This window comes from Haemaphysalis longicornis, unplaced genomic scaffold, assembly GCF_048455015.1.
Source record: "Haemaphysalis longicornis isolate Haplotype H1 unplaced genomic scaffold, Haemaphysalis longicornis Haplotype H1 scaffold_8, whole genome shotgun sequence".
Taxonomy (NCBI): Eukaryota; Metazoa; Arthropoda; class Arachnida; order Ixodida; family Ixodidae; genus Haemaphysalis; species Haemaphysalis longicornis.
The window spans coordinates 57938084-57962119 of NW_027526445.1; the positions used below are offsets into that span (position 1 = coordinate 57938084).

The 24036-nt window shown below is 48.4% G+C and overlaps 1 long non-coding RNA gene across 1 annotated transcript in view; it reads right to left on the reverse strand.

The window, feature by feature from the left end:
* LOC144149464 (uncharacterized) overlaps positions 1–11369 on the reverse strand; it is a 43695-nt gene extending 32326 nt beyond the window's left edge. Inside the window, exons 1-2 of the long non-coding RNA XR_013318313.1 lie at positions 11234–11369; positions 10829–10951 (exon numbers count right to left, since the gene is read on the reverse strand). This is a non-coding gene — a long non-coding RNA (uncharacterized LOC144149464). The remainder of the gene's footprint in view (positions 1–10828; positions 10952–11233) is intronic.
* Positions 11370–24036: the final 12667 nt, after the last annotated feature.

Below are 24036 nucleotides of genomic sequence, written 5' to 3' on the forward strand. Positions count from 1 at the left end.
CGCAAAGCTTTGGAAGTTTACAACAACCAGCAATAGCTCGCCAATCCGCAGAGCGGGCGGTCACCTAGTTGTGGCATTTGACATGTGTACTGAGGAGATAGAAATTGGCGATATGACCTTTCTAGGTTGTTTCGTTGCGCTGCATGACTGTGCAAACCAGCTTATACTCCTCCAAGACTTCCTTCGCGAATCCGGCGCAATAATAAACCTAAGGGAGCTGGTCGACACACTTCCCGCCCCACAAACACTGTGCGACGAGAAGGCTCTGTCAAGAGCGCAACTCCTCATCGGCAAAGACGTGACGCTGCCGCCTCAAGCCAGCATGTTTGTCACCGTTGAATGCGAGCTAGCCCCGGCAAATTGTGGCATCGTGGAGCAAAACGTTTCGCTTCACCTCGCTCGGAATATTTGCGCCTCCCTTGGTGTGGTTGACCTTATTAATCGACGAACCGAAATTGTCTTCACGAATTTCGGCGCCAGGCAGCCTTCGTCGACTTCGAAAAAGTCAGCGACGGTACCAAGGTACACCGTATACCGGAGTCATGCACCTTAACTAATGTAGCAAGAACTACAAAGGTTGACGTGAACCCCAACCTGACAGCACAACAACAGCTTCAGCTTCTCCAGATTATAGAATCTTCTAGCAATTGCTTTGCTACGTCATCAAAAGTATTTCAGACCTGGCTAACTTACATTGTATCATAACCGACGAAAACGTGCGACCCATACACCAGCGCCCCTACCGTGTTTCCACAAAGGAACAGGATGCTATTCGTCTGCAGGTGAAAGAAATGCTCGCCGACGATGTCATACAACCGTGGACGAGTCCGGGGGCATCACCTGCGGTCCTCGTAGAAAAGAAAGACGGTACAACCCGTTTCTGTGTGGATTACACGAAATTGAACAAGGTGACAAAAAACATCTGTATCCTCTCCCGTGTATCGAAGACCCATTAGATTGCCTCCGCCTTGCTCCGTTCTTGCCATAGATTCACGTACGCAGTGGATATTTGTAAATTGAGGTAGGTGAAGGAGTCCGCGAGGAAACCGCATTTATTACTCCAGACTGGTACTACCAATTTAAAGTGCTTCCATTTCGATTTTGCACCGCTCTTGCCACGTTCAAAAGGATGATAGACGCTGTTTTATCGTGCCGCACATAGCAGGCAGGGCTTTTCTATCTTTGTAACGACGTTGTGGTATTTCCTGAAACTTTCGCTTAGAATTTGGCGCGACTCCATTCAGTACTGGAAGGCATTGGTTCTGCACAACTTTCTCTCAAACGAGAAAAGTGCGCTTTGGGTACCCAGGAACTGCGTTTTTGACCATGTTGCCAGTGGTGAAGGCATCGGGCTCCATCCAGACAAAGCAGCTGCTGTAGCCGCATTTGTAATTCCAAATGACAAAGGAGCTTTCCGCCGATTTTTCGGCCTCTGTGAATGCTATCGACGCTTTGTGCTGAATTTTTCGAAAACAGCGCAGCCCTTAGCCCGTTTGACTAGAAACGATGTTTCTTTTGTTGGGACCCAGAGGAGACTGAAGCATTTGATGTACTCAAAAAACAGTTACACGACACGCCTCTCCTCAGCCTCTTTGATGAAGCTACAGAAACAGAAATTTAAACACATGCAAGCAATATTGGCCTAGGACCAGTACTTGTACAGTGGCAAGATGGAGTCAAGCGTGTAATAGCATACACCAGCCGAATTGTTTCACGCGCCGAAGCCAACAAACTCCACAAAAGAAAAACAATGCTTGGCAGTCATGTGGGCAGTAAACCAATTGTGGCCAAATTTATAAGGGCGACCTTTTAAAGTGGCAACGGATTATCACTCCCGCTGTTGGCTGGTCATCGTGAATGAGCCCTCAGGGCGACTAGCCCGCTGGAACCTCCGATTACAGAAGTTCGGCGTCACCATAGTGTAAAAGTCGGGCCGCAAGCATAGTCAAGCAGACTGCTCGTTACGTTCCCCTGTTGCTCAGGACTAAACCGATGCAGACCGTGATGGCGGCTTCCTCGGGGCCATAACCCCAGAGGCCCCGGCTTAATAACAGCGGGATGACTTAGCTCTCAGTCCCCTAATTTCGGTCCCCTAATTACCCTAACCTCGAAGGCCAAAACTCTCCGTTGCCTTTTATTTTCGCACGTCGTTTTGTCTGTTTAACAACGTCCAGTACAAGAAGAATTTTCGCCCCATTGCAACGACGTACAGTCGGTAAAACGCTTGTCTACACCAGCGATTTCAACTTCAACCAGCTACTGCCGAAAACTGCCAAAACATACTCGTTCCAAACATGTCGGAGGCAAAAGCGAAGGGCTAAGACTTCAGAATTCCACAGTCGTTTTATTCCAATCCCGTTCCGTCGGGGCAGGATAGGGCTGAGAGTACGAAAGCTGTGTTATAGACAAGCCTTTTACCGGCTGTACCTACTCGTCCCTCCTAAAGCGCTCCTTGACGAGATCCTCGGAGCCTGTCACGACGAGCCGTCCTCCGGCCATGTCGGCTTCTCCCACCTCTTGGCATGCTTACGCCTCACGTATTACTGGCCGAAGCTGACTGAGAGCGTGAAATGGTATGTTAGAACCTGTCGTGACAGTCAGAGGTACAAGACGCTACCGACACAGCCAGCAGAATTTCTGCAGCCCATAAATCTCATCGAAGTACCTTTTAACTATTGGGGACGGACCTTTTGGGTTCTTTTCCTCTTCCCTCGTCTGACAACAAGTGGAGCATTGCCGCTACTGATTAGTTGACTGATTATTGTGATACCAAAGCTATTTCTCGGGGCACTACCATGAAGGTCGCAATTTTCTTTGTTGAAAACATAATATTTCGCAGTGGTGGCCCGACTGTAGTCATAAAAGAAAGAGGGGCTGCTTTCAGTGCGGGACTGCTTGACGACGCCCTCAAGCTTAGCTGTACCAGCCACCGTAAAACACCCGCGTATCACCCTTAGTCTCATGAACTTACAGAATGGTTGAACAATACAATATCAGATGTAATCTCAATGTACGTAGACAGACCACCGCAACTGGGATGACATACTTCTAGGTGTGACGTTCGCCTACAATACGGTGGCACAAAGAACACTGCACTTTTCTCTTTTCTGTTGAGTATATGCTCTGGATGTCGCCACAATGCTCGCCTCAATGCTTCTTCCTGAAGGGTGTGCGAATGTAATTATGGTTCTGAAGAGTTCTGAAGAAATCGTAAGCGCGCAGGAGCTTCACCCCAGCTGGCACGAAAGCCCATTCGACACCAGCAAACCCGTGATGCACGGCGGTAGAGCCTCCGGTAAAGTCACTTAACGGCCAAGAGAACAAGTTTGGGTGTGGACATCGGTTCGTTGACGAGGCCACTCGGAGAAGTTACTGCGATGCTACTTCGGACCATACACACCCTTGCACCGGATGGGTGACCTGAATTATGAGGCTATTCCAGAAGGAACAATGCGTTCCCCGATCCCCTATGCGAGCCGAGGTTGTCCATGTTGCACGGATGAACCCTTATCGCTCTCATTGAACTCTACTTTACACAACTGTGGTGTTGTGTAAAACTGTCCTTTCTCTTGTTTGTTCGTCTAGGCGACGTATAGATAAAGCATCGGGACGATGCCTTTCAGGGTAGGGGGGTGGCCGAGCAGTGCGAACCGAACTCCACATCGCTCCGTTCAATGTCTCTTTTTAGACATTTCTGCGTTTGCTAATCGTATTCCAAGCTCACGAGTCTGGACAAGTCTGGAGTAATGGCATTCAGCGGAGCAAGTTTTGCGATGTCACCAGCATTTTTCACTTTTGAGAGAAAGGATTTTCTAACTGCAACGCCACCGGTCAGTGAGGCCTAAATCCTATATAGAGCAAGGGCGACAACAGCTCGCGCTCGCATGGTCTGCCTGCTGCCCGCCGCTGCGCAAGTGAGCATGCCCTGCCCATGCAGCCACCACTGCCGCTGGCCACGCGCTCCTCGGTTCCCTGTGTCTCTTCGTCGGCGCGCCGCGCCTACCTTCCTGCTATGGCCTGAGCCGCCTGAACCCAATGCTGCTGCTAATGCTTCAACATCTACCTTACCTTCCCACCACATGGAGTGTGTGGTTGAGGGCGAGGCCATCGTCCCCCAAGATATTGAAGAGCCCGGCTGGCTGATCAGCTGCAGCAAGATCACCACGAACTCCGCAACCACTGGACCTGGCGCCGTGACGGCGGCATACCCTGACAGCAAATGGACCTCTGGTAGCGAACACCTAAATCAGCGCCAACGGTGCAAAGCCCCTCCGCTCGAAGACCCGCTGCCTGAACACGATGTCAATATGGCCCTCCGCCCTCAAGGAGGCCTTGACCTCCTTGACCGGAGGCCTTGACGACCGCTACTCTTGCCAGTGAACTGCAGGATCAAGCCAAGCTCCCTCGCCATGCAGGAGACCAGGTTCGTATCCATTGTCGGTGCAACTTTGGGGTTGCGAGTACCCCCGAAGAAACCCGTGCCCAGCACTACCTGGAGCTCCCTTCCCTGAACTGAAAAGGCACTGTGTACGCTCTTCCTAACCATATCCCCTCCCCCACGCCAAGCGCCACAGCGGTCAGCGCCCTATTCACAGTGCCCCCGGAGGAAGACGCAGACCCCATCCTTCAAAGCATCATAATATACACACCCTCGCTACCGATCACCAATGCCAGAAGATCACGGCTCCACGATAGTGCCGGTCCTATTTTAAGGTGGTATCGCTACGTATTGGATCCGCTACCAATGCGTAACCACGATATGCTACACCTTTAGGAGGAAGCAAGAGGCCTGCTATAACTGCTAGCGGTCTGGATATCGCAAAGATGTCTGCCCACAGCCATCCCCCACTGACCACTGCACTACCTGGAGCACCACGCCTCCTCCAACCAGCCACCCCTGCACACCGTCCTGCATCGGCTGGTTGTCGCAATCGCTTGCAGCCCCGGTGCAAGACTAGTTTACCTGCTGATACCCCGAAAGCACATGGATTCCCTTTCGCCCCGTGCGCAATCACTGGTGTCCACCACTCTACATGACCACCCCCTGCACCACACTTCTGCCAGAACATAAGCTAGTCACCCATTTCGGCCTTCCTTCCTACAGCCAAGTGGACCAAGGACTTCCCCGACGACCTCGCATCGGTGACCAAGTGCAGGTAAACCCCCAGAGCCTACCAATGACCCAACGTACCCTCTCACCCACTGTTACACCTGACCCAGCGCCACTTATCATCACGCCATTCGTGAAATGAAAGTTTTGCGTGAAACAGCAATCCGCCTCCAACAAGAAAACGCGCACTTATGCAAGAAAACCAAACGCTGCGCCAACGTCTTACCACCGTCCCCCAACCCTGCCACCTCCTTCGTAGTACCCTCGCCTACACATTCATTCATTCCTTTTAATTATGCCCAACCGCACACCCTCAGCCATCCTCTACGGATGCTCCCTTACTCCTCAAGAACTCCGAGCTGATAATTAGTTATATGTCTGCGTCACTTCAGGGCCAATTGACAGCACTGTAACTGTCGAAACAAAATTTGCATTCGGAAATGGGGATGGATGCGCTCATTCGCTCAGAACCCACCGCACTCCACGAACATAAGTCCTGCCGATTCCCCCATACCCATAGGTGCCGATAATTACCTCCAAAGACGCTATGGCGTGTCAATGGAACTTCCGCAGCTTCAAGACAAAGCAGGCATCGCTTCAAGCTTTCATCGCCACACCGTCTCCCACTCCTACAGTCAAGGCGGGTCCACATTTCAAACGGGTAAACTACAAAGCTTACGGACACTCTGATTGTCCTCAGCTGGCAACTCTAATACAGCGCAACTACAGTGTAGAACAGCGAAGCCTGCTTTTCCATATTCCAGTCATATTCACGACCATCCTACGCAAACCTATTGGACACAGACCTCTAAACGTAATTAATATCTTAAGCTCTCCCAACAACACGCAACACAAATTCCATGTCATCTTCTAATCGGCTCTCCCGCTTGCAGGCCACCGAAATTTTCCTTATTATGAACGATCCTAATGCCCATCACATTGCGTGGGGCTACTTCCGCATAACTCGTAAAGGGCGCCTACTGTGGGAGCCGGTCCAACAACTCCGCGTCACCAAGCACAACAACCCCTACCGCTCCAGACGCATAGAAAACAGCGTACAGCGCGACACAGGCCCCCATATCGCTCGTTCGTATAGTCTAGGTCCTCCCACTTGGAACGCCTTTCCATATACCTTGAGCCACGACCGCTTCACCACCGAGTGGCACACCACAATACACTTCTCTTCACAGGAACACCCACAGGACATGCATGTAATTAACCGGGATGCATTTTGTTTACACAGTCAACATATGGCTCCCCACGTCCATGTCAAAGACACTGACCTTGAGCAGTGGGTCGCCAACCTTTGCAAGCTAAACAACCACACGAGAAACTCAGACCCGAAAATTCGTTCCGCCTACGTGGAGTCACAAATGATGTATCTAAGGGAAACTTGCAGTAGGCTCGAGCGATGGTAGCGCAAACACAAGCACCTTCGGCCCCTCCGCCGCCGACTCGAACTCCTCCGAATGTGGCTCTACCTCTGCGACAAAATACGGGGTACCCTCAACATGCGTTGCACCTGGGCTCTATTACGACACCTAATTGGCACTTCTAGATCCAGCCAATCCCTTACGTATCAAACAGATTCTTTACAGGCATGATGTCATATCTCGCCCTAAAGCCCTACATACCCACCTCTAATTCCTCAAGACGCCATTGCTTGCTACAAAGGAGCTTCCCACCCAGCCATCATTGTTGAAATTTGTCGCTAGAAATAGTACAGGCCATCTGTTACTAAACCGCCGGACAACACCAGGCGCGGGCACCATCACTAACAAGCTACTCCGACATCTTGACGATACTTGTATTGATCATATCACCTCTTTGTTTAATTACCACTGGGAGCATACAGTTTCGCGGCTCACTCCTTTCTACAGCTTTCCCTATGCCCTCTCGCGACATGCCCCAGGGCGCCGTTCTTTCTCCGCTTCTCTTTCTGGCAAGCGGAGAAAGAGAAGCGGGTTTCCACTCTTCCCAGCTCATGGAAACCCGCAAATATCTCTCTAATTCAGAAACCCAGCAAGACTCTTGCACTTGAACATCTCCGCCCTCTTTCGCTCTCTTACTGCCTAGACAAACTCTTGGAGCATGTCATCAACACCCGCCTTACTACCTACCTTCAAGAGAACCACCTACTCACACACCATATCATTAGTTTTTGTCCTGCTCCTTTCGACCCAAGAAGCTATCCTCCAAATTCGCGCTCACATCATCGCCGAGCCACCTAAATCCGACAACGCCGCCATCTTCGCACTTGATCTACATAAACATTTAGAGCATGCCTCGCACCACGCCATCCTTGACTCTGTCAGCCCCACAATCTTGGGAGTCACACACAAACCGACATAGAAAACTATTTCTAACCGCACCGCTACACAGTTCCGCGGCTCACTCCTCTCTACAGCTTTCCCTATGCCCTCTCGCGACATGCCCCAGGGCGCCGTTCTTTCTCCGCTTCTCTTTAGCCATCTATGACACCTCTCACTCACGCACTTGAACACACCAACAACCTCTGATCTGTGATCTATGCTGACGACATGACACTATAGGGGCCCAGCTGCAGCGATGCAATGATGGAAGATACTCTCAATGAAGGGGCCTCTATAGTACACCAGCATGCCCAGGCTGCAGGTCTCTCTTGCTCTGTCCGCAAATCAGAATTGCTTATATTACCTCTATGGCGATCCTGGTCTACCTCCCTACAAGGTGCAGATGAATCCATCAAGGTCTCGCTCGATGGAACCATTATTCCCCATGTCTTACAAGTCCTCATCCTCGGCTTCATCATACACTCTACTCGCAGCAGCACACCCATGATAGCCCAGCTTCGCACTTACTCCACGCAGATCATTGGCCTCATTAAACGAATCAGAACCCGTAAAAAGGACCTTGTTTAATCTGGGGACCATCGCGCCCTTCATAACTTCATCTCTCGCTTCTGCTTTCACCTACCGTACGCCGGCCTCACCCTTGGCAGTCCTTGGACGCTCTTTTACAACGTGCCTTTCATGCGGCGCTTCTCTGGTATACACAGGCCCCTACCGAACGTCTTCTTGCCCTAGGTCTGCACAACACGGTGATGAAGCTACTTCAAGCACACCGCACTGCCCAAATCACTTGCCTATCCCAAGCTACCACCGGCCGCCCGCTGCCTTCTTGAACCGGCGCATCTCAACCCACTTATTCCACTCGAAACTATGGTTACCATCCCTCAATCAATCCGCTCTAGCATCTACATTAAGCCCCTTCCTCGCAATATGAATCCCACCTTCCCCTAACGTCTTAAATGTAGACGCGGCTGAGTATCCGAGCAAGCCCGCTTTTGGCATGGCGGTGATAGGAGCACCTGGCGCCGACCCGCAAGCTTCAGCCACGGTTCTCACCTCGACTTCAGTCATCGTGGAGGAGGCGGCAATTGCCTTCGCTCTTACCCAAACACCCACCCCTCTGAGTATATATAAGATTCGCACTCCGCCATCCGAAATTACCCCAAAGGCACCATTTCATCACTAGCCCTCAAAAGTATTAGCACTCGACCCCGTCCGGACCCATGACGCTGCTGCGCACCCATGCCCCCACTGGCATAGTAGATAATGAGGCTGCCCACCACCAAGCCCGACCTTTGAGACACGGGACAGGCGCATCTATTCTGTATAAACGACTGGAATGCCTTACCTTCAGTCATATTCTTCCTCACTGATCCATCGCGTTTTAAGGGTCTTTATTCTCTTATTTAGAAGCTGTTGAAAATATGTAGCAACTGATTTCGTGTGAGGAGTATAACCCGTGTTTACGATGTGTGGACGGTTCTCTTAAGTTTATTAATGCTCTTTCTTACTTACCACTTTATTACAGTTCCCTCACGAAATGTTTAGAGGAAACTGTTGTACCTGGCTTATGTATCCCCCCTTAAGTATCCCCCCTATGTACCCCTACTAAAAGCCCTCTGGGCTATTAAGATAAAAAATAAATAAACAAAACACGGCGTTCCCGAATTGTCCCTTTCGGTACTGCTCACATACCGGGACATCACCTAATATCTCCGCCTCCTTCCCAGACAACTTCCCCCTTGTCACCCCTTCTTCACTGCCGAAACTGCCCAGGTATGACGCCTTCGTCAGGCGCAATCCTTCCATCACCGCACTCTATTAGTGAATACGTACCCTCACCTGTTTTCCTCTCCCAACTGCCCTTGTGTGATGCGCTTGACACAATTTATCAGTCGCTCTGCGAATGTCCCCGCGACGCCTTCCCCTCTCTACCCTCCCACACCCTCCAACCCTCCCCCAACAGAGGCGGCAACCCTCTGGGCCACCGGCACTCCCCCACCTAAAACTAAAGTTCCAAAGTGGATTCTCTCTCTCTCTTAGGGGGAGGGGGCGATGCCGCAGTGCTGTCATCGTGGGAGCACATTAGTGCATGTTTCACGGCTACTTCCCTGTTACAACCCCCATTGGGGAATGCGACACAACGCCTGTAACTATATAACTGTAAAAGAAAACAATGACGAGTACCGAAACGCGTTCTGCCTGTTTTCCAGCGCCACTGAATCGGGGCCTAGTGTGTTTTCTCCCAGTGTACCTAGGCCATAAAAATCTCCGATTTTATTTTTCCCGAGTCATTATGATCCGAGTGATCATGCTTTAGTTGAAGCCCCAACGGCTCTACAGCCTTCAGTGCACTTAGAAATGATTTTCTATCGTTATACAGCGACCAGTACACCGACGACTTCGGAGCAACAAGCGAGTAATCGTAGCAAGAGCATGCAGGACGTACCACACGGCTTCTAACAAAGGACTTCCGCTAGTGAAGCGATTCCTTGGTTGATGGAAGGACTAAATGTAAACACTTGATAACGCCAACTGGGGAGTGGGTACAGTTGCGCTCGATGGTGATATGCTGATTCCTCTCATGTGTGCTACTGGCGTGGCTATCTGTTGAGGCCGGTGACGTCACACCTTCCCTAACTGTATAAGTTTATCAGCGCAGAATAAAGGCTGATTGCTTTTCATGATATCAGTGCCTCGGTTATTACCGTTAAGCAGAATATTTCTAAACCCTTCTGCTCCCCCTTCCCCGGTTTTCTTTCCGCTGAAGCCGATTTACTGGGCGCCATTCCGAGACTCCTCCTAGCCAACTCTGAACCCTGTTTCGCAACTGGTCCCAAGCAGCACAGGACTGTTCGGCCTTACTCAAGCCGGTGTACTTTGGCCGGTGATTTTCGGCCCCGCCATTCTCCGGCAACCATGGTCGGCCCATGTCAAAATGTGGGCCTTTTGGCCGTATGACTGTCCAACGGCCAGTGTGGGTCGGCCAGTCGACCGGCTTACGTTCATACGGCCAGATTCCAGCCGTAGGGCTCCGGCCATCCCAAAGCCACCCGTGTGCGACCGAAGTACGGCCACAGGAGGACAGCCGAGAAGCGGTCGTCGGACTCCAGCCGGACTAAAGCTGCCGGAAATTAGGCCGTGCTGCGGGCATTGTAGTTCAGCCACAGTACGTTAACTGTACTGAGGCCGGTGGACGACCACTGCATGCAGCGCAAGCAGATGACTCAATGGCGCTGTCCAGTAGCACAAACCCACTATTTTGTGTCCACTGCACCCACATCAAAGTGAGCCCGCGCGCAACCACCAGCCGTCCAGCCTTCAGCGCAGCCTGGCTTAATTATCATCGTCCGTTTACACCAAAATTAATTTATTGAACAGTGCTCACAAATGGTCGTTCCTTTATATTGCTGTGCCTCTTTTAGTGTCGAATACAGCAAATATTCATTTCTTTGCACAGCTGGAATAGATTTATTGTCCAGGCCCGGATATCATCTGTGGAGCGGCTCACCTGTAATAAACAAGGAAGGATGGAGGGGGGGGGGGAACAGAGAAGGCGCATACTTTAGAGGGTTGAATTTCACAAAGATGGAAGTGCCACTTTTAGGCAATTTCTGTTAAGACAATAATTTGATGCTCTGAATAAATCAACTATTTTTACAACAGCTGCTTGACCAGTGTTTTTGCATATAAAACCGGTGCGAATGCCTTTACGGGCGGTTCTTTACTCCTCGAAACACTAAGCAGCATTCAATATAATTTATTTCACACAAACAGTATGTCCAGTATTTACCCATTTTTCTTCAAAGAAATGTTCTACTGGATCAGCTTTTCTGATGATCTTTCACAGGGCTGATCCTAGAAGAGATCAAATAGGTACTTTCAGTTTCAATATATTTTGTATGTTGTTTTCATGAGTTACGTGCACACTCCTGAATAGTCCAAAAAAACTTAAATTTCCACCAAAGTCGTACTACGTTAAGAAAATTCTAGACGTGTCGCGAATGACGCCCTTCTTCAGATGGCGGCAGTTGTATCCCTGTGTTCACGCATGTACAGGCGTAAGACAAGAGTATCATATTTTCTTTCGAACAAATAACTTGGCAATTGTAGTATTCATACAGCAAACCTTGCCTACTGCAACTAATAAAGCAATAAATATTTCATTGGTCAAGTTCGAATGCGTACGGTTCTCAACCCTTTGCAGGCGAACTTGCGGCTCCACAAGTTTTTTTATTTATTTGTTTGTTTGTTTGTTGATTTGTTCAGCTATTTATTTATTTATTTATTTATTTATTTGTTACCTGCTTGCCTTTGCATGCATTACAGCAGGGAGATACATAATACTAAGCATCAAATATGAGACCAAATAACAAAATAATTCGACAAAGCGCCGTGAAAATCGTCAATATAAACAGTGGATAAAATCATGCGTGGAAGATAATTACACTCTCTTCTTGATTTAAAATAAAATGAATCGCGCAAGGCGTCACCTTGCGCGAGCTAGGAATTTGCGTCAAGCTAGGAATCCCACTTTGAGATATGTAGAATGGCGCTTGGTTATACTTCTCCCCATCTATTCCAGTTTTCGAATGATAGATATTCCGAAAAAATTTCAACCTCGGGCTTCGTGTGTGATCTTTCGGTTACCATTTAAGTTTAATTTTACTTTCCCAAATCCTAAGTTGACAGTGCCAACAAGTGATACGAATCGCACAACGCTATTCTGTATGTTTTCGAGCGTATCAACCAGCTCTTTGTGGTAGGAATCCCGGAAAACACATGCGTACTCCTACATTGAGCGCACACGAGTGAAATACGGTTGTTCTTTTTAAGTTAGGTGAAGAGGTCCGCTGAAATTTTACCTCGGAAAGACAAAAACACGTTCAGCCGTAACTTTTATGTTGTGAACGTGCCTATTCTCTAACAACTCGTTAAATAAACTCCTCGTTATTTATATTCCCCGGTCGTTATTAAAGCAGTGTAATTTACTGTATACGCATTCAATTGGAATGAAAGTTTTCTTGTAAAGTTGACGTGAACACACATTTTAAGATCCAACGAATTTTCTGAATCAGCACACCAGGATGTTACTAATTTGAATCATCCTGCAAGTATTCGGAATCACATTCATTTGCAATAGTCCTGTAAAGTACAATGTCATTCGCGAACATTTTTAACAAAGATTTGAGGCCACAAAAATAAAACATGGCCCGCAACTGAGCCTTGGGGAATTCCTGAGGTCGCGGGAACATATGCGGACGAACAACCATTGAGAGCGACCAACTTCTGTCTTAGCGAGATATACTCGGCTATCCATGCTATAACCGATTCATTCAGCTTATTGCCCGCAAGGTACTAACAAGAAGGTGATATGAAACACCGTAAAATGCTTTTTTGTCGCACAAGAAAAAAGTCAGCTACTTTAAGCTTAGCTATTGCTAGAGCCAAATCGTGCGTGAACTCAACACGCTGCGTTGAGCAAGAAAAACCCGAAGAAATCCGTGTTTGCTAGGATGCTGGCGATTATGTTTAACCAAATGAGTCATACACCCAGTGTAGCTAATCTCAATTTCAAACACCGCAAATAAATTAACATCCAGGTTTCGTCATTCACAAGGCTTTGTTTTTATGGCAAATTCAAAATAACACTTGTTTCTAAATAGGGAGTCATAAATTGCCCTGAAGTAACAAAGTGCAGGGCACGAAGTTGAGCCTACCAATGCACGAGCTTAGCCTTTTCTACGTTTATCACAAACAATATAGTGCACATTGTTTTTCGCAGTATTACTGTGAGAAGAATAGCGGGAAGTTTGCGCTTTTGCGGGGCCTTGCCTTTCTTTGGTGGGGAGTCCTTGACATGGCGCTGGTTGAGCTCCTGCGTGGTGGCCGCTTGGTCGACACCATTTAAGGCCACCTATTTTGGTGAACCACCGCCATCTCGAGTCGGACATCGCTGCCGGGTTGATGTCTCCAATGGTCTCCATTTCTTGCGGGGGCGATTAACCTCCAGCTGATGCGTTGACGAAGCCTACGGGCGAGGCGTGGTAGCGGCTATGACTGGCGAGGCTTAGCTCACCCGTCGGTGTGGCACAGTCTTCTTGTGGCAATAAATGGCATTTCGATGGCCTAAACGTTTTCCTGGTAATGTCCAGTGAGTCCTTGCACCTTGAGCGTTAACCTAGAACACTCATTACTGTTTGGCAAACGTAGTTCGTTCATTTAAAAGGCAGAAACACCGAGCGGACCAAATATGTCTCTGCGCCATTTGACACCCTAACAGCTCTTTCTTCAGCAAGGGAAAAACCGGTCCTACATCGGCGGGTCTCCATCCAAGCGCGTCTGTGCATGAATTCTCGGCGCCCAGACGCACGCCGTTGTTCGCAAAATGAGGTATAACTTGAAACCTTACGAAGGCCTGTCCCCTCTTCAACACCGGTTGCCGAAAATTCTGCGGCCTTTCGCTTGCCGTAATTCGGCCGAGGACCGCAAACCAAATGAAAAACTTACATTCTGAGGCCGTAAGTCAGCCGGTCTCCTTTACAACACCGGCTTCCCGAAGAAAACGAACATTCTGGCGCCGGACGCACGGTTCACCATTGAAAGAGTGGATGCGTGGCAGCCGCGCTACGGCCGGTCTCCTTTCGAACACCAACTGCCACAAGAATGCGGATATCCTGTGGCCGGTCACTTGCCGTGCTTCGGCTGAACAACGCTTCCCCAAGGAAAAACGGATGCCCTAAAGCCGTGATCCGGCCGATTTCTTTCTCAACATCGGCAGCCGAAAGGCAACTGAATATCTGGCAGCCAAGCAGCTGTCGCGGTGTCTGAACACGGGCGGCCGGAGAGATAGCGAAGCGCTGGTTGTCGAATGTTGGCCGTTCATCGTACGATTAGCGGCTGCCAGAGCCTGGGTGCTTGCCGGACATGCCACAAAGCGGCCATAAACGGGCCGGTTTTGGGACACACTTTCTGTGCCGCCTGGGGTTATAACAACGATTATTCCCGTCGCCACATCCGATAACTCTTCCGCGAGTTGCGTAGTCGGCTGACAGTGGCTGTAGCGCCGTTATTAGATAATTGCGGAGCATCAACAACACTTCGAAAGGGTGCAACACGCCGAATGCCACCGCCACTGCCGCCGCCGAGAATGTATCTGTGCCGTTTCCATCTAAAATTCCGCCTCGCCCACATGCTGCGGGTCAATGCTGGTTGAAAGAAACTTGCCCCGTTGCCATTTCGCGTGACACATATTTCTTCTATCGCTTGAAATCATTTCGAGCGACATTGTCGCATTGGCGGTTTTCGTTGAACACCTGGCCATGGTTCAGCTGGCAGAACAATATTAGATCTTAGCCTTGCTGCATATAGTCTTCCTCCCTTCTTTCGGTTGTGTATTTCACGCCTAATTATACACCCATCCCCGGTTTCCGGTTCAGGCATGTACAGAATAGGTGTAGAGGGTGAGGAAATGCGCGCACTGCACGGCTCAATGCCGCTAACGATGACATGCCCGTTGTGGGTGTGGGAGATATAAACATCGTGGTCGGATGGCTCGATGCATCCTGTCAGCTGTCCTCCGCTATCGAACAGTTTTTGTCTGTGTTGCTGAGTTGCAATAACGGCCCAACCACACGCAGCGGCAAATTCGACGTACTCGCGAAAACATGTGCGCCAAAATAAGCGAGTAAAGAATTAGCCTTGCCGCATATAGTCTTCCTCCCTTCTTTCGGTGGTGTATTTCACGCCTAAATACGCACCCATCCCCGCTTTCTGGTTCAGGCATGTACGGAATAGGTGTAGAGGGTGAGGAAATGCGCGCACTGCACGGCTCAATGCCGCTAACGATGACATGCCCGTTGTGGTTGTGGGAGATATAAACATCGTGGTCGGATGGCTCGATGCATCCTGTCAGCTGTCCTCCGCTATCGAACAGTTTTTGTCTGTGTTGCTGAGTTGCAATAACGGCCCAACCACACGCAGCGGCAAATTCGACGTACTCGCGAAAACATGTGCGCCAAAATAAGCGAGTAAAGAATTAGCCTTGCCGCATATAGTCTTCCTCCCTTCTTTCGGTGGTGTATTTCACGCCTAAATACGCACCCATCCCCGCTTGCTGGTTCAGGCATGTACGGAATAGGTGTAGAGGGTGAGGAAATGCGCGCACTGCACGGCTCAATGCCGCTAACGATGACATGCCCGTTGTGGTTGTGGGAGATATAAACATCGTGGTCGGATGGCTCGATGCATCCTGTCAGCTGTCCTCCGCTATCGAACAGTTTTTTTCTGTGTTGCTGAGTTGCAATAACGACCCAACCACACGCAGCGGCAAATTCGACGTACTCGCGAAAACATGTGCGCCAAAATAAGCGAGTAAAGAATTAGCCTTGCCGCATATAGTCTTCCTCCCTTCTTTCGGTGGTGTATTTCACGCCTAAATACGCACCCATCCCCGCTTGCTGGTTCAGGCATGTACGGAATAGGTGTATAGGGTGAGGAAATGCGCGCACTGCACGGCTCAATGCCGCTAACGATGACATGCCCGTTGTGGTTGTGGGAGATATAAACATCGTGGTCGGATGGCTCGATGCATCCTGTCAGCTGTCCTCCGCTATCGAACAGTTTTTGTCTGTGTTGCTGAGTTGCAATAACGGCCCAACCACACGCAGCGGCAAATTCTACGTACTCGCGAAAACATGTTCGCCAAAATAAGCGAGTAAAGAATTAGCCTTGCCGCATATAGTCTTCCTCCCTTCTTTCGGTGGTGTATTTCACGCCTAAATACGCACCCATCCCCGCTTGCTGGTTCAGGCATGTACGGAATAGGTGTAGAGGGTGAGGAAATGCGCGCACTGCACGGCTCAATGCCGCTAACGATGACATGCCCGTTGTGGTTGTGGGAGATATAAACATCGTGGTCGGATGGCTCGATGCATCCTGTCAGCTGTCCTCCGCTATCGAACAGTTTTTTTCTGTGTTGCTGAGTTGCAATAACGACCCAACCACACGCAGCGGTAAATTCGACGTACTCGCGAAAACATGTGCGCCAAAATAAGCGAGTAAAGAATTAGCCTTGCCGCATATAGTCTTCCTCCCTTCTTTCGGTGGTGTATTTCACGCCTAAATACGCACCCATCCCCGCTTGCTGGTTCAGGCATGTACGGAATAGGTGTAGAGGGTGAGGAAATGCGCGCACTGCACGGCTCAATGCCGCTAACGATGACATGCCCGTTGTGGTTGTGGGAGATATAAACATCGTGGTCGGATGGCTCGATGCATCCTGTCAGCTGTCCTCCGCTATCGAACAGTTTTTGTTTGTGTTGCTGAGTTGCAATAACGGCCCAACCACACGCAGCGGCAAATTCGACGTACTCGCGAAAACATGTGCGCCAAAATAAGCGAGTAAAGAATTAGCCTTGCCGCATATAGTCTTCCTCCCTTCTTTCGGTGGTGTATTTCACGCCTAAATACGCACCCATCCCCGCTTGCTGGTTCAGGCATGTACGGAATAGGTGTAGAGGGTGAGGAAATGCGCGCACTGCACGGCTCAATGCCGCTAACGATGACATGCCCGTTGTGGTTGTGGGAGATATAAACATCGTGGTCGGATGGCTCGATGCATCCTGTCAGCTGTCCTCCGCTATCGAACAGTTTTTTTCTGTGTTGCTGAGTTGCAATAACGACCCAACCACACGCAGCGGCAAATTCGACGTACTCGCGAAAACATGTGCGCCAAAATAAGCGAGTAAAGAATTAGCCTTGCCGCATATAGTCTTCCTCCCTTCTTTCGGTTGTGTATTTCACGCCTAATTATACACCCATCCCCGGTTTCCGGTTCAGGCATGTACAGAATAGGTGTAGAGGGTGAGGAAATGCGCGCACTGCACGGCTCAATGCCGCTAACGATGACATGCCCGTTGTGGTTGTGGGAGATATAAACATCGTGGTCGGATGGCTCGATGCATCCTGTCAGCTGTCCTCCGCTATCGAACAGTTTTTGTCTGTGTTGCTGAGTTGCAATAACGGCCCAACCACACGCAGCGGCAAATTCGACGTACTCGCGAAAACATTTGCGCCAAAATAAGCGAGTAAAGAATTAGCCTTGCCGCATATAGTCTTCCTCCCTTCTTTCGGTGGTGTATTTCACGCCTAAATACGCACCCATCCCCGCTTGCTGGTTCAGGCATGTACGGAATAGGTGTAGAGGGTGAGGAAATGCGCGCACTGCACGGCTCAATGCCGCTAACGATGACATGCCCGTTGTGGTTGTGGGAGATATAAACATCGTGGTCGGATGGCTCGATGCATCCTGTCAGCTGTCCTCCGCTATCGAACAGTTTTTTTCTGTGTTGCTGAGTTGCAATAACGACCCAACCACACGCAGCGGCAAATTCGACGTACTCGCGAAAACATGTAAGCCAACATAAGCGAGTAAAGAATTAGCCTTGCCGCATATAGTCTTCCTCCCTTCTTTCGGTGGTGTATTTCACGCCTAAATACGCACCCATCCCCGGTTGCTGGTTCAGGCATGTACGGAATAGGTGTAGAGGGTGAGGAAATTCGCGCACTGCACGGCTCAATGCCGCTAACGATGACATGCCCTTTGTGGTTGTGGGAGATATAAACATGGTGGTCGGATGGCTCGATGCGTCCTGTCAGCTGTCCTCCGCTATCGAACACTTTTTGTCTGCGTTGCTGAGTTGCAATAACGGCCCAACCACATGCAGCGGCAAATTCGACGTACTCGCGCAAACATGTAAGCCAACATAAGCGAGTAAAGAATTGGTGTGCTCAGCCGCACATCGAATGCATTGCTAGGGACTCGTTATGGCTAAGTCAGAGCCAGCCAGACATCGACCTAAATTTTTAGGCACACGGTGTTGAGGTGGACCTCTGGCGGTGATGTTATCTGGTCGCATAACAACAGAAATATTTGATGAATCAGCTAACTGAACCTTAAATTATGAGATATAACTAGGTAATTTGAAAAACACGGCCAGCGGACAACGGGATAAACACGCGAAGCGACAATTAACTATTGGATGAGCGAGTTTACGCCAAATTTGGCGCAGGGTTTTATGCCTCCCAAGTAAGCATACCACTTCTTAGCGTTTCTCAATGTGCCAAGAACTGTTGTAGTTTTTTCTGTACTTAATATACGCAATTTTGTTAGAGTGGGCATTAGTTACTGTATTTCACTAAAAATCTAGTTCCACTGGATGCCCCAGTGCTGAGTTCGAGTTAGTGAAGCCACACTACACGGGGCATTGGTTTATGCTCGCGTCGCAGCGATACGTTCAAATGTTCGACATGGCGAACAGATCTAACATGTTCAACAAGTTTTAGAGCGATATGTTCGGCACTGCTGCCACTTCTAAGCACCCGCACATGAACGGTTGTTGGCTTACGCATGCACGGGTTTGGAGTGGAATGAGGGGGAGGCGGCGGGCACGCGCAGCATAAGGTTTCATGCCCTTACGGATTACACGTCACTTCAGTTGGCATGAGCATAAAACATGGGGGACAAAAACTGAATGCACCCGGTATGATTTTCTTAGTGGCAGAGCGGATTTGGTTGGTACTAAGATGCGTACGACGCGGTATGGAAAGAGACAGTACTACGTTTGTCGGCTAGGACAAAGCTATGGTCTTTCCGTATTGCATTGAGTTGTCTACAAGGGAACATGGTAAGTCGCAAATCACAAACAAACAACTCCGGCTCCATGAAATCTATTGGAGGGTGTGCCGCCCCGCAGTTTATCTGTTTTCATAAAGTGAAAGGGAACTAATTTTTCATCCCGTCTACGACGTAGAGATCTAACAAAAAGAGTGGGCTTACCTAACTGAACCAATATTTCTCTAGCGTACCGAAAGCGCGGCAATATATTGAAGCGAGCGAACAACTGAAATTGATGTCATTTCTTTTTTTTTACACTCCGCTTGAAACTCTTAGGTGGTATAATAATTCCATTTTCGAAATTTGAAAACCCACACAAAACGAATAGATGTAGTACTACTGTCTTGCCTTGCGCTTTCTGTGTTCCAAAGTCTTGATGCTAGGGCCACAGCAAGCCTTGTGATTCTAAAGCGGACATTTTTCCCACTAAAAAAAGCTGATGAGAGAGCACGAACCTGTGAAAAAACTCAGCGCATGGCGATGATGACTCCAGGGTTGCGTTTGAAAATGTGCCACTTACATGTCATGCCGCTGCGCTGGTCACTACATAATTGTGGTTAGTGTGGCGACGTCATTCATCTCTTCAATATATATATATGACAAGCGTGCTTCTTTCTACACAGAAATTTGACCAATATTAGACTGCTCTTCAGCGTGAGCTGCATATGACGTATTTATTCTTAGCTGCTAGATCTTTTATGTTGCAGGGGCATTCTCCAAAAAAAAAGTTTTATTGGGGAGGGCATCACGTGCCTCAGCACCAGGACCATGCCCATTATAAATACTCGGTTCTACGTTTCTTGTTTATCGTTACCATTGTGTGAGTCACCTTTATATGAGGACATTTAGAAAATATGAAACGCAACCATTTCGTTTTGTCAAAATATAATACAGTCAAAGGTGGCCACAATTTCTGCACGTGTCCGTCGATGTGGTACATTACAAAAACCATCTTACAATAAATATCAGCCGTGCTGGAGGACCATCGCTTCTTTTGAAAATTACTTACACTAGTTGTAATTTGTTCAAAACAGGGTATAACTAATGGTACACCTAAAAGGTGAGCTTCGACAGAATTGTGCTTTTCGGGTTACCCTCATCAAAGAGAAAACGAGATGAGTGCAGAAGCGCACGTGGCAGGCACATACGGTTGACACTGTGCATTTTTCAAGTAAACATTGGTTCTGTAAACACCATTAAATTTGAGTACCCCATCTGCGTGAGCCGTGTCAAGAAGGAACTGCGTGGCAAGTTTTATGCATCATATTTGATCGCTCTGAAACTAGACTTCTTGGGCTGAAAAGTGCAAGGTTAACGAAAGCGAGCGGAAATACGACAACTCATACGAAGATAATTGGGCCTTGGTCTATTCTCGTGGTTGTGTTTTGTCTTTCGAAAGCGGTTTTAAGTGCGAATGCACTTTATAAGCGACCCTGAATCACTCGTCCGCCGTCCGCGCTCCCCCTCTCCCCTAGCAACGGCGCGGAGGAGCAGAGAGAGCGTGCGTAGCAATGGTCTCGGTGTAGCAACGGTCTCCTGCTCGGCGTAGCTGCGGGCGGCGCGCCGCTGCGCCGGTTCGCTTCGCGTTCCGTCCGCGTGAGGGCGCTCGCTCGGCGGCTCCGCATTCCCACGCTCGAGGGCGCTCGCGCGACGGCGCGCCCCTCCGGATCAAATCGGGTAACTTCGGGCAAACTCGGGCATTCGCACTTTGCCATCTTTCCTCTCACTTGGGAAATGCTTGTCTTTTTCTTCTATTTTTGCCACGCGTAGCTGGGCACATCTGTCAACGGCGCGTGTTTTTTTCTAGCCTTGCAGCATCATTCCGACCGTTTTTGAAGTGTTTATGTGCAACTTCAGCTCGCTACATCTGTATCATTGGAATCGATGCTTGCAGCCGCTGTCATGTATTTCAGTACTATAATGTTGCCCAAACACAGAGGAAAAACTTGAACTGGACAGACAATTTATTTAAAGCTTAAGAGCTGTTTTCACGTTGGCCTTCGGGAATGTCCCTCGAAGGTTTCGTAGGTTTATGCGTTGTATTGTCTGCATATGCTTCAATTGTAGCAAGTGGACCGTCAGGGAAAAAAGTGCAGTTGTGTCTTTAGGGGAGTAAACATACTTTTGGAAATCAATGGAGATTTCGAGAGTAACATGTAACTAAACGGAGGAATTTTTTTTAGTTCTAGGGACAACAAAAGGCGTGTCGTTCGCACAAAGCCGAGTAGTGTATAGTTCAGAAGTAGAACATTGGTGGTTCTTATGACATAGACTTTTTGCATCACCACACCTTTGCTCACACGCTCAGTCCGTCAAACAGGCAGATGGGCATGCTCCATTATTCTTTTATAAGGGTTCGCAGATTCCATGTACATATTCACAAACGTCGCTGATTCTGGTCTTTTTGCACATGCCTGCGCCTGTCCCAAGAGATTAGTGTACCATTACTATTTATACAATTTGCGAAACACCTTGCAGTGTTCGTGAGTCAACAGTAGAAGCTGTTTACAGAAGTCATAAACATGAATCCAAAATGAACATTTTTATTTTCCGGAGCAAACACATGGAGTAGTGAACTGGTTAGCCAGGACATCATTCAATGTGTGGCTTTACTTAAAAAAACAGTACTTACAAGCGTGGCATCCGTTTGTGTATTTGCCCAATAATACACGGTTAACAGGTAGAAAATGCATGCCTTTTGCTAACCGCGCAAGCTCGTATGTCAAGTATAGCTATGCGCTTGATATGAGCCCAAAGAAACGGGTGCCCCCGAAAGTTTCTGAAATGTCCTTGTCACACGCGCAAGAGGAAAATCGTACGCGTCATTTATTAGGCCAAAAAAATGTTGAATCAAGCAAATATAGATTGTTTCAGTCTATGCAGAACTTTCCGTGGAACGATAAATATGCGCATTCTTCTTCAATATTGTTAGGCGGCCATTATTGCATGCATTTTCAATATGATGTGTGATGTCACGTGCTCTCTCGCTTTCTTCTGTCGTATTGTTATCTTAAATAGACGCATGAGAAAATATTACGTCCCCAACTCAATCTACAAGTTGAGAGTAGTACAACCACTATCAGGAGCCACGACAGGGCTACTATATTTCATTCACTGCCACACGTGTACATAATATCAAGGAAGACATCTCTTTTCTAGCGGTCACAATGGCCTCAAATACATTACCGGCTACTTTCAAATGAAATATTCTGTTCGGCTGTGATGCGAAATCTCAAGTCCAGAAAATGGTCCATGTTCGCGACGGAAAAAATTCACTGAGGCTTGTACCTAGAAGAATACCGGGTGAGCTCTGCCAGTCTAAAACGCACTTAGCGACGCACACTCTCTATCGATCTTATGTAGGATCACTGGGGACTAAACCAGATTCTGCTGAATCTTACTCATGCTCAAGCCTACAAAAACGCAGTCGGGATCCCTTGTGCTGAACATCATTCCTGTTCAGGTGTACTGAAACTGACTCGGAGTGAAACTCACACGGGTTGAATGAACTCATATTCTCTCGTGCTCAACTGGGCTCTAACTCAGTATGTATTACTCGTCAAATTAACGCGACCTCCCTCTGGCTCCAACTCACTCTTGCTCAAACACTCTTCATGATCAACCCACAAGTCTGACGTTCAATCTAATCCAAACTCGCCAATGAGTTTCAGCCAAAATGAGTGTGACTAATTAAGCGGACCTCTTCTCCGGGTAGATGAAAATACCAGGCGATTGTGTGACATTGCTCCTCAGGAGGAAGAAGCGACACGTTTACCTAATTTTTCAAACTGTGTAGCTCTGGCCAGATTTTTCGAAGATGGTCATCGTGGCACAGTTCTGGAAAAAGTCCATAAAATCTCAAGGCAATGCGAGAAGGAACTTGCTCTCTTTAAGAGACAAACATTTTTTGACGAGGCCAGCCATTCTCACTCCTATAGCGGTATCTTTTGTTGAAACTTCATTGGCACTGTAAGAACGGGTCGTATGAAGTGGTCAGTTTTGAAAGGGAAACCCACACAAAGCAAAAAAAAAGGCTATTAGGAATGCAAACGTTGTCTACACAAGGCGATTCAAAATTCTTAGAGATGTCTCAGTGAAGAATGTGTTTCCGCAAGGCGCAATAAAAAGTTTCGTAGCTGTCCTAATACGATGCTTATAGCCCTTCATTTGGATGCTTGCAAGACGTCTACACAACTTCTTGCAGGGCGTATCAGCAACTACTTGTTGACGTTTATTATGACATATTTTGAAGCTGTTTTGTCAACGTGTCTAGAAATTTCAAGCGCTTCGTGCGACCACCTATTATATTTACATATTGGTACGAGCTGCCCATACAATTGCCACACCAGGTAGCTGGTTCTGGAACATCCCCTTTGACTGCGCATTGATCTTCGAAAAAATGATGATGATCATCATCATCACCATATCTTCACCCACTTCAGGGCAAATGCCTCTCGCATCAATCTCCAATTATCCTGGTGCTGTGTTAACTCTGAACAATTTATCCCCGCAAACGTCTAGTTCTCATCTGCCCATCTAACTTCCTTCCGCCCCCTGATCAATTTGCCTTCTCTAGGGATCCAGTCTGTTACCCTAAATAACCAACGGTTATCTTGCCTTTGCTTTACATGCCCTGCCCACGTCCATTTCTTCCTAATTTCTACTAATATGTCCTTAACATGCAGTTGTTCCCGGACCCACTCCGCTCTCTTCTTGAACCATAATGTTACACCTATCACCTACCACCTCATTGCTCGCCGAGTAATCCTCAATTTTAGTTGAACCCGTTTAGTGAGGCTCCAGGTTTCTGTACCGTCGATGAGTACCCGGTAGATGTAGCTGTTGTACCTTTCTTTTTCAGTGAAAATGTGCTGTCATACAATATCTCAGAATGCCTGCCGAATGCACCCCACCCCACT